Below are 12454 nucleotides of genomic sequence, written 5' to 3'. Positions count from 1 at the left end.
AAATTATTTAGTCAACACTGTAGTCTTTCAAAGACTTTTTTTCTCCAAATGTTTTGTAATGTAGTCTATAAAGTGTGCCTCAAGTATTTTTGAACTTAAATATTGCAACAGATGTTTTTCTGAAAATTGGGATATTCAAATTGTCTGAGATGCCAACTTTGTTCTGTAGAATAGTCTCACTGATTTGACATATTTTCAGATTGTCTTATGACTCTGTTTTTTATGATCCTCATTGAGAATTATCTTTGAAGGAGTATTTCTTTAACTTGAATAAAATTTGAACTATCTGGGTTATCCCGCAGGAATTTATTGTGTTGAGACTTAGCCACCATAGAAGGCAACAAAAATTCGGCCTGTTAGGATATCAGAGACTTACTGTGATGCTGTATAGCCTTCCTGAGCCATAAATATCCTTGAAATGAAAAGGCATTCTCTGTGATTATTATTAACTGAATGGGTTACTATTAAAACATACATTCATCACATATCTTCAAAAACCTTCACTTATATCAGCAAATATTTCCCCACACCAAAGTCAAAATAATATGGTCACAGTGCCAACAGACACTGTGGACAGCCACAATGTGGACAGTCACAGACACGTGCTCCACACCTTGTCCCTTCATCACTTTGACACAAGAAATGTTCCCCATTATTTTGGGAGTGGGCTGGAACTGGCAAGGTGCATAGATTTTCACTGACTACCCTTTATGGTTTGAGCTGATGTCAAGAGATATGGACTGATTTCAGGGTGCTCTAAATATGCCAAGTAAGTTCTGTGAGGTAGTGTACTATTTCCTTTTCCTAATATGCTGTTTCAGACTTTTTTCCCCTCCAAAAGGTTTGCAATGACATAAGCATTTCTCTTGTGAGAAGGAATAGGATGAGAAATACAGTGTTTGGGGGGAAAACAGCAAAAGACTGAGATACAAACCCATTTTTAGGCATGATGAACCACAGGAAAATGCTTCTGGAGATGTATAACTCTGGAAATGCAGTAACTTCTATCAAATTCATGTCTCATGAGAGTCAGAGCAGACATTTACGTACCTTTGCAAGACTATAACCCACTGCTGGGAAAAGAAGAGGGATTGATTCCCTTTTCTCTCCAAAGCTTGTTTCACTTCTTAATAAAAATAGAAAAAACAATTAATTAATACATATGCCCCTTTATATTCCCATATATTCTAAATGTACCTGTATAATTCTTGTAAGTTCATACTAAAGGCAAAACAGTATCTAGCAAAACTTAAAATACAATTTAGAACTAATAAATATCTGCTCATACAGACATGCAGGCAAGTGTCCACTTTTGTGCAAAGTGCTCCTGATCTCAGTGTAGTTACACATGAATTACTTACTGGTATAAAAGGGCTGAGCTTTAAATGCTTATGTTCATATTATGGAATTATTTTAAATTATTATATTAATTATTAAATATTATGTTTTGTTAAAATCTTTTTATGGATGAGTGATAAATATGAAAACAGAAATTGCATTACAAACCTTGATTGCCTTTTAGAAAAGCAATAATAAAATGTTCTACTCTCATGATTACTGAGCAACCAGAAAAGAGGCATTTGTACAAATAAACACGACTCTTCTAATCTTGCTCATGAGGTGCAAAGGCTGCGCATGGAATTGAATCATACCTGTGTTAGAAAGTACTGCTGTAAATAAGATAATGATAAATTTTAGTGGTTTAGTCTTATGAGTTCCTACTGAAGTTGTAAATGAGCTGAAGATTTGTTGGTCCATTTCCATGCTGCATTTGAAAATATAATAAAGAAAAATGTGAAGTCCAAAGAGGCTTCAATTCTATTGATGCTTGTGTGGTGTGGACTGCTCAGACATGAACAGAGGAGAGGGAACTCCAAACATGGTTTGGTCACTTGAATCACACCCCTAAATCCTAAAATGAGACTTGGGTCTTAAAAATACACCTACAAATAAGCCTTTGAAAACAGATTTCTAAGCATATCAGTGCTGTTCTGCTCAATGGTGCATAGCTTAATCATTTTTCAAAATGTCTCAAACATTTGGGATCAAAGTCCTTATTGTACTTTTGTGTGGTTTCCACTTATAAGCATTGTTTTAGAGCGGTCACATATAAGACTTCCAATGATTCAGTCAATGACATACACATATATAGTCCAAGTTACAATGCAACTTTATGTAGGCTGTGGGAGCTTCACCAGGAGACAAGGACGGAGGCCCACTAGAGGTCTCCCAAACTGTGTAAAAGAACACTACCCACTTCTGGCACCTGCTAGTTCATTTGGGTCTTGATGGGCTTCCAAAGTCAGCATGTAAAATGTGGGATGTGGAGGTCACTTCTGTCTTGTAACGCGTTTGCCAAACTTCAACATGGACTGAACCCAGCCTGAAAGCATCAGGCCCATGCCAGTCTGAAAGTCAGTGTTTCCCCATGGGAGATGTAGGAGTGCTCTGGGTGAGATGGTGTCTTTCTCAAAGCATTCACTTTCCTCTGTACGCTTCAAGAGTAGAAGCTCCTGTCATTTTACACCCCTGTTCAGATGCACCCCAGTATTCAAATGGTGTGTGCTCATAGGCGCATGCTTGAGCAAGTGCAAAAGGACTTCAGTAAGCGCCCAGACAACAGGCTTGCTCAGGTACTCATGAATGTTTGACTATTTCTGACTATGTGTGTGATGACTTTGGTTATTTATGTCAGAAGTAAGTTTTCTGGCTCCTTTTCAATCAGATGGCATCACTTACTGATCACTAACATCTTTGGTTCTATCAACATGCGTGGAATCCTGTCATGATCAATACTGAAGATGGCATGTCCCTTTAGAGCCGCGTCAGCTATTGAATTCTGCATAACTATTGGTCTTCCTGCCAGTCTTCCTTTCACTGAGCATTGCAAGATACAGATATGCAATCAGAATACAAATCCTGGTTAGTATTTCTAAGCATTACTAACGACTGCTATTTGAAAAAGTAGTATGTGTCATGTAGTTATAAAGTCACATTGCTATATCCAGAATTAGTAAAATTAAGGGTAAACTGTATTATTCAAAACACATATAAACCACTTATTTCAAACACGGATAAAACCCACTTATAGCATTACAAGAGGGTTTTTTATATACTGAAATAATTCTAAGCTATTTATATTTAAATATTCAGTAGCTTTGAAACAGCTGATCAGAGAAATGAAACTCAGCTGAGAGTATTTGTGGCACAGCAACATAATTTTGCTACCAATATTTGCAATTTATCTAGAACTTGACAGCCTGAATGCAGATTGTCTATCAAATAGTAATATTAAGATCTGTCACATTTATTTGCATGGAAATTTATATGTACTTAGTTTGAAGCAGAAAAATAACATCTTGATTTACTCTATGTTGCAGGAATTTTATGTTTATAATATTTAGAATAGTATTGATACCAAGAATTTTGGTTGTTGAAGATGTTTCATTTAAGCAGATTTTTTTGAGTAACTGCTGCACTTCAGCTTTAGTCTTCTGGTACTTCAAACAGAGCAGGAGTAATGGTGAGAAAATTACATAGCTATGAGCCTTCATTTAAGTACTAAGTCAGCTGAAGAGAACAGGAATCGTATTGACAACATCAGCTTCCAAACAGCATTGTTTAAAAGTTGTACTGAGGTTACAGTTTAATTGGTTAATGAGATCCATCTAAGAAGATATGGAAAACAAGTCCATAGGTTACAGAACATCAGGAATCTAACAGGAGTAGAGAAGTAAAGGTGAACTGAAGACCAGGAACAACCACTCAGGAATGATGAGGCACTGGAGCAAAATTTCTGCTACATATGGAGTGTCTATCGTCCCTAACCCCGATTTGCCACTTTACATTTCCTCTCATTTGTCCTTTCCCTGTCTCTTCCCTGGTCTTCCTCTCTTTCACCTCCTCCCTTTCCTCCTTCTAAATTAATTATTTACTACTTCTACTGCACTCATTGTTTAATTAAAGTCTTGTCGTCCTAATCTTATCTCTCTACTCTTGATTTAAATCCTATCTTTCCTAATCCACCTCTTTCCTTCATAGCTGGTCCACTGATACTCTCTAGCACTCATATTTGTTTCCTCTTTGTAGTTTGCCCTGTTTTATTTCCTGTCAATCTCCAGGCCAGATTTGCTTTCCACAGCAAATATTTTTATCCCCATTTTCATCTCACAGAAGGAATTTTCCACACCTTTACTCAGGCCTTCATTGCATTGACTTGTTCAACATGGGCTAGTAGAGTGAATCAGTTGGTGCTGCAGACCCAGCACCCACACCATGGATATGTTGAAGATCTTTCAATATGCTTCCATAAGAAAGTTCTAATTCTGCAAGACAGCTATGAGATGATAATCAGTGGTAACATATGTCTCAGAAGGTGTCTTTCTTCTCAAAACTAAACTCCAGTGTAAATTACCTGCTATTCTGTCTTTCCCAACTCTCATGGCATCTTTCTGAGGTCCCTCTTATTTTAACTTACAGTACTTACATCTCCTTATTGATGCAGTGTCTCTGCCTCTGAACAGCTTTGCTGTTCCATGGTGCACAGAGCCAACTGGAGAGAACATGTTCTAACAATTCACCTGAATCTAGGCTTGGCATCATCCACAGAAGAACACCAGAGTGTTATTTAGGCCATCTGGAACTTTTACAGAGAAGAGAGGAAGAGCTTCCAAGGAACTGATCTGTAATATTTAAGAATATACAGATCAGATGCAAAGTTTAATTTTCCAAGTTTCCTAAAATGTATTAATTTATGTTAAAAAAAAAGCATCAGGCCCATGTTCAAAGTAGTTGATATCACTTCCTAAAACATTAATTCATCAGAAATTTTTAAAAAAGCTTTAACATGGGAGATGTACAAAATCACAAACTCTGAGTTTCTCATTAGTTGCTTCATTCACAGAACTATCTAAGCTATTTTGGAAGAAATAAAGTTCAAAATGGAACATGAAGGCTTTAATCCCATGTATTTTTCCAAAGTCAGAAATAATAAGAGCCTTTTAAATATCAGGTCACTTTAGTAAAAAGCAGGGGTGTTTATATTTTCAGATATTTTTTAAAATATCTCATTTAACCTCTTCATATGTTTTAAAAGCAGACATAGATTCTACAATTTTTTTTCCATAAGATAAAATATTATTGGTAAGGGCTGAGCAGCTTAATTCTACCAAATTTTTTTCTACCCCTTCCTACATAAATACAGGTAGAATTTCTGCATATTATAAATATATTAGAATAATCTGAGATACTGAAGAGCAGTTAAATTATTACTTAGCTATACTGCAAAAGAACACAGAGTAAAGCCTACTTCAGTTTTATTATTTCAAATCATACATTGTTTTATGTATCTGGAAATCCAGGTAATTCTGCAGCAACAGGACTGCCAGCTGGACAAGAGTATGAAGAGTATACAAATGATGCATTATTCATACCAATATATTCTCATTGTTATTTCCTTGCCAATTCACTGAATGGAAATACACTACAAAGGAAAATAATTTTAAAGCTTTTTCCAGTAATTTTTCAAAGCTATCCCGCGACGATTCACTGGCGTTCATGTCATCCACTTAAGAATGCACAATATTTCAGAGTATTGCCAACATTTTTCTTTATTGATCACACACTAGCATCACTCTCTCATTCCCATAGCACCATAAAAAATGAGAAATTCAGCTTCACAGACATGTGGATCACAGATCATCCCATAAAATATGTTTAGGTTGACAGTAAGTCTTTGAACCACGTATTTCATATTATGTTTCTAATACTGTTGTATGTTGTGCCCTGTCACAATCCATTTTGAAAAGAATACCACTCCATTAATGTTGAAATTTATATAAAATACTCTTTTCTCCTTAGACTGTGTCTAGTTAGGTATTTAGAGAGGATTTGTGGATGTAAACAGTGATATTGTCATTCCCTAATGTTCCTTCAGCATGCTAGTTACTGTCAATAGCCCAAAATGTAACATGGGCTAAAGGAAATAGAAGAGCTGAAGCTGCTGAGGTTTTCAACATCTTTTTGGGTGGAACTCAGTACCTTCCAGGATTATGCCTTCCTTCAGAAAGCACATCAGCAATGCACAGAATGAATAGTGTGAATAGGTAGTTGGACCTGAAGAAGCCCTTAATCAATGCAAAATATGAATGTTATTACAAGGACATATTTTGAAAGAGTGAATAAATTTTGAGATGATAGTTCTTAATTTACACAAGGGCTCCTCATCTAATGGATTTGTAGGACCAGATTCCTAGTCCTCACCCACTACACTATTGGACAAGAGCCTAAAAACTCTTCTGCACGAGGAGTCCTGTCACACACACAGAAAGAGCAAGCCTGTTCACGCCTGAATAAAGCAAATATGACTTGATCCTTTGTAGCTCAATACATTTCTGCTCAATCCTGTGAACCACTGAACTGAGTAATCTTAATTCCATTATATTCATTAAAAAATCAAAAACAAAGCTAAGAAAGAGTGCTCAGTCCCTCATGTAATTGGAAATTAATGAGAAAGATAGTTCAATAGTGAGTTCCCTGCATTCAATTCAGCTGTCCTGTTTACAGCCTGATGAATGGATTTTGATCTTTTTTTGATGCAGGAAATAATGAAAGCTCTATTTTCAGTGCCTCACCTGGTCATGACCAGCTAAGTCATACTAAAGCAAAATGATCACTAAGTGCAGGTAAAGCTACAGAAGCTGAGTTATTACTTTGATTGTCCAGTTTGTGTTCTCCTCCCCAGTTTTCAGGACTCTGGCATATCTATTATTTTCCACCCATTCCATAATTAATTGCTTGTGTACTTATTGCTACCTAAAAAAATATTTGTCACATAAAATTAGTTGTTATGTTTGTATATTTCAAGCAGAAAATTTTTGTGTGCAGTAAGTTTTAACAAGTGATTATAGTAATAGCTTTCTTGTGCCTGTTGAATATCTTATGAAAGCAGAAGGAATTTTACTTTGGCGGACAGCAGATAATGGCCAGTAGACTGTCCTTTTTTTTCTTCTGTTGTAATACAGCAGAATTCTGCTTATGGACAGATAAATCAATTCTGGTTTTGTAGTGGAGGCTAGTTATTATTTTAAGGGCATTATAAATATGGACCATATTTATTCTTCCAGCAATTTCCTGGAAAGCTGTTTGTGAGGATGATTCCATCAAGCTGGGACTACTCTAGCCACTGAAAGATGATCATTCAGCCACCATGCCCCTTCACCCCACAAACTATGAGCAGGCAAATATCCTTGTACTTACAAATACCAAGCTATTCTAAATGTACTTTTAACATCCGCAGTTTTAGTTAAGTCTAATATATGGCTTTAGGTAATTTAGAGAAATTAATGCTAATTGAATAGATGAGAAGAATGTTATTCATCGCACAAACTAATTCAAATCTAATGCAGTTATCAGATGGAAGTCAGATTTGTCCTATCAGTTAACTCTTATATGAATATTATAGCATTAAGAATAGCTGCTACATGTTGAGACAGTGGAAAACTCTAAATGCTTTTTACATTCCTGTTCCATTTCTTTTTCCAAGGTTGTTAGCTTTGATTTGTCGCTCTTTATCTTATACTGAGTGAATTGTTTTCATGCAGGACCAAGTGCATTAATAGCTTAGGGCAATATTATGAGTTATTTTAGGTAAATCTGCCCATAGAACAATGTTTACAGCTGCTAAATAATACCATTTTGGTTCTCAAGGTTATTAAATCAGGTTCTAACTTGTAAAACACTATTAAAGGAAAAGAAATAACATAATAAACTATATAATATTTTGGAAATTAATGAGTTTAAGAATCTGTCAAGTATCCAGTGTATAAAATAAACATTCATGCCTCACTTTGCAGATGTGAACTTGTTCATTTTACTGGATAGCAGAGTACAACATCCAGAAAGAAAAAGGAAAAAAAAAAAAACCCAAAGCCTTCCAGCAACACATTCCCTTTTCTGTAGTCACTCATCACTCATCTCTGGAATATCAGGGACAGAAAGCAAAGGGAGTAAAGTATAAGAATCATCAAGTGACATCTGACATTTATTCAATTGGAACTGCTGAAACAGCTATAAAAAATGAAAGCAGAATGGAAAATTTCACTACAGAGAAATCACTATAGGGATTAAGTAAGGTCTAACAGATTTGCATGCAAAGTTGTGCTAGCATGATCGTGCTACTTTTTGAGTGTCAGCTTGTGTATTTTTGCAGTGCTGCATTCTGCCTTCAGGAGGTATCAGTCCTCTCAAAGAGCTAGAGCTTTTTCATCTGGCTCAGCTCAACTTAAATCCAGCCTAATCTTGTTCCTGCCCATGACAGGTTTGTCTGGATCCTCAGTTTGACAGCACCATTGTCCACAGGCCCCCCAGGTATGTGGCAGCACTGTGTGGGTAGGTAGCAGCTTATCTGCAACCAACTCAATCAACACAACATTTTGTAGCATTATGATAAGATATTATCTGAAATTCTGGGGAAAATAGACTTGGGCCAACTCAGCACTTCGCTTGAGATGGAAACCATTCCGGCACAGTGCTCATAGGATGTACCTGGTAATTTGTGTAGCTGACTTTCTTGGCTCTAATTCAGGCTTTCCTACATGATGCTCTGTTAACAGGATTTTAGAATCATACATTTTGTACATTTGATTGTAAGTTTACTTCACCATCACCTAAGTTATGCTTTAGAATACTTATATTCCAGCCTACTGAATTCTCCTGATATTCACACCAGCTGAAAAATAAATGCTTCTGCAGATATGGAAAAGTCTGTGTTAGTACAGCATCAAAAGTGAAGACTATACACTTTCTATTCCCAAAGTAACTGAGGAGACTGGCAAGCAGCAGCTACTAAAAATAACCATCGAAATCTTACCGACTGGTGCCCAACCCAAGAAACTTGACTCAAGGGAATTTCAATATTTTTGTTAATTTTGCTTAAGCCTGGACTAATAGAGGAGATTTATAAAACTGGAAAAAGCAAGTGGTTCCATCTACCTTGATGGGATATAAAATAATCATTGCCACATCATGGCCTGTGGCAAATTAAAGTCTGAAGTTATCTGTAAATCTTGAGTTCCTTAAAAAGGGGATGAATGAGAAGTTAGAATGATCCAAGTCAGAAGAAATGTGTTAGCTTGACTTTGATAAATTAATAGAGAACTGAGGGTGATTATATTTTTATCCATTAATTGAAATCATTCAGCACTGTTTATGGCAGAAAGGATTTTATGCCCTTTTATTTTTTAGTAAAAATACACACTTTGTTGCTAAAAGCAATAATGTTGATCGTGTTGATGTAAAATGCCTCATAGAAATTTGAGTGTATGATGTGGTACGACATAACTACTTGATTAAAAGACTGGAATGTAAAATCAACAACGAATGGAAGGAAGAGCTGTTTGGAGCCCCAGGGGCTGAAGGCAAGAACGGTATCTCAGAGTAAGTTCTCATTATTCTGAATCTTCATAATTCAGCTCAGAAAAGCAACGCTACATCATGCCATTTAAAATCTCAGCCAGGACACACAACCCAAACTGACCAAAGGGATATTCCAGACCAAATGGCATCATGCTCAGTATATAAAACTGGGGAAGTTGAAGGAGGGGAAGATTTGGAGTGATGACATCCATCTTCCCAAGTCACTGTCACAGGTGATGTGGCGCTGCTCTCCTGGAGACAGCTGAATGTGCCTGTGGGAAACAGTGAATTTATTCCTAGTTTTGCTCTGCTTTTGTGCATGACTTTTGTTTTCCCTATTAAATTTTCTCTATATCTCAAGCCATGATTTCTCTCACTTTTGTTACTCCAATTCTCCTCCCAGTCCCATTGGTGGGAGAGTGAGCAAGGGGCTGTGGGGGATTTGGTGACTAGCTGGCATTAAACCACGACCCTGGTGGTAAAGACCACCAGGGGACAGAACATCTAAATAAGATGTTACAATTCTCAATTCTGTTACGAATCTTCTAAAAATAGTGCTTTCTTTGATTACCAGGTCATTTTAAGTTACATCACAATGTGACCATGGAGATGAGACATCATGTACTTATTAAAGCTGACATCTGAAGGCTTTTCCAAAAATAAATTCTCCCTTTGCAGAGAGGATTTCTCAATCACCTTAATCTTCTGTGGTATTTGAGGATAAAGAGACTCTCCAATTACTGGAAAATTTCCAAAAGGATGTCTGGAAAATTGCGAAATAAAGACCTATATGTGATCCATGAATTGGCCATTCATTTATGAGATTATCCTATCGTACATTCTAGCTGAGGACTGAAAGAAACAGACACTGCATTATTGAACTTTCAGGTTCTATGTCTCCATATATTAGACCCTTTCCTGATACATCAAGAGGTGTTCTTCTACCATGTGAATCACCCATAAAGGATGTGCCTGCCCCATAGGGAACCCTCTCCACTGATGGCTTAGTGGTTTGAGTACTTAGGAAACAGAAAATCTAGGTTTAATTACCTTTTCAACCTGATGGTGACCTAATCACACCTATCCCTCTGAGAGATTTGAGGAAAGAGATGTTCTCTAAGTGACCTGGTAAAGTGATGTTTCTGTTCAATAGCAGATCCCAGTTTCACCGGATGACAGGAAGAAAGCATTGGTCCCTAAGTCTAGCTAATATTGCTTAGTGTGGGTGAGGGAATACTGAACCCTTACTCGAATATTTCTTGTTAGAGTTTAGTGGAATCTAAGAACACCAAACTAGGATTTTCCAATTCTGTTTTCTCTTTTCAGTACTGTAACAAGTAGATAATAGAATCATGGTTGTTATTTGGGGTTTTTTTTCTCTCTCTTCTAATCTTGTATCCTTTGCACAGTAATATTTATTCAACAGGAAAGGCTTTAGATATTTCTGTTGTTTTTTACTGGAAAGGACTCATATTTTGTGTATAGAATGGGAATTCCAGGAAACTGTTCTATGTACTCTGCTCCAGTTTTGCTAAAGAAGCACTTAATCTCCTGAATGTTCTGGAAGCCTGGGAATCTTCCCAGTCCACATTGATTCTGAACAGAAACAGAGCACCGAGCATCTAAAGAAATTCAAGGGCTCATAAAAGGAGACAACAGCAAGTTTAGGTGCTGCTAGTACCTACATAAAAGCTACATGGTTTTGTTTTCTTTAGTTGTAGTAGCAGGTAGAGTTACAAGTTGTGGTATCGGACAGAGGCAAAGTGCTTAATTAATCATTCAAGCTAATGGGTATTTAATTAGCTTAATTATGTTTATAAAACTGGGTAAGTAACTTCATTGTTTCTCAGATGGGGAAGCTGATACATAAGGAAAATAAGGACCTGTTTTAATATAAGTGTTCTCTGCTCCTAGCTCAAATCAGAAGGCCAAATGTATTTTTTCCCTGCTTTTTCTGGTCAGGCTTTTAGTGAATATTAAATAATTAAATTATACAGTGAAGTTTGCCAAGAGGCACAGAAATTAATACCTAGAAGAGACTTCCTGCACCATTGATAGTTCCCATACCTGATAGCTTAGTTTTAGAATTGTTTTCCTAGAACATTGCCTACAGTATTCCAAATGAGATTTCCACTTGCTTTAATACTTCTTCATCACTACTTGAAATACTAAATATAGTTGGAAACCACTAGTCCTCAATGCCAGTAATGTATTCCAATCTTTTCTACATTGGAAATCCTAATATGCCTAATTCTTACAGTTTCTTCCATAGCAGAAATTCTTATTAGCACCTTTTTCTCTGAGTTTAAATTAATATTATTTTCCATTTCACTATTTTTTGCTAAACCTCATAATCATTCCTCGTGTATAATAAGCTATTCTCCCCTTTCTTCATGATTCTTATAATCTTCAGTGTCAGAAAATTTTGCTATCACAAAGCCATTAAGGAAATGAACATCACTTAAGGGAAATACAAATTAAAAATCTAAATGGAACACACCTCCAAACTTAGTTTAAGACAGTGTAAAACAAATAATTATCTCTTTAATCTTTTGCTCTCAGCAGAATATATCCCAATTGTGGGATGGATTTAATCAGGATGGTTACAACCATATCTTGGAATCTTGAAATAAGCTACATATAATTAATATTCCAGAAGCTCCATGCTGCTGTGTGCTTCTTGTTTGGGGAAAAAACCAAATGGAAACACAATAGCTTATACCAGATTATTATTATTTATTATTACTATTATGTAAAAATCCCACTTGTAACTCCAAATACAGAAGAAGAAAAAATTATTGGTTCTTAATAGGAAGCAAAACCGGGTTAGAAAAATGTCCGGAAAAGTAATGTCATAACTACTGCATGATACAGTCATTCTTCAAAAACCAAGCCAATAATGAACTCATCTGCCAAACTAACAGCTCACTGCTTATGCTACTGAAAAGTTGTTTCAGGGAAAACTGAAAGAAGCAGAGGGAAAAGTTCTGAGAGGCCCCTTTTTTTGGTTTTTTGGGTTTGTGGGTTTTTTTGGTTTTTT

This window comes from Camarhynchus parvulus, chromosome 4 (assembly GCF_901933205.1).
Source record: "Camarhynchus parvulus chromosome 4, STF_HiC, whole genome shotgun sequence".
Classification (NCBI taxonomy): domain Eukaryota; kingdom Metazoa; phylum Chordata; class Aves; order Passeriformes; family Thraupidae; genus Camarhynchus; species Camarhynchus parvulus.
This window is presented reverse-complemented; position numbering follows the sequence as displayed.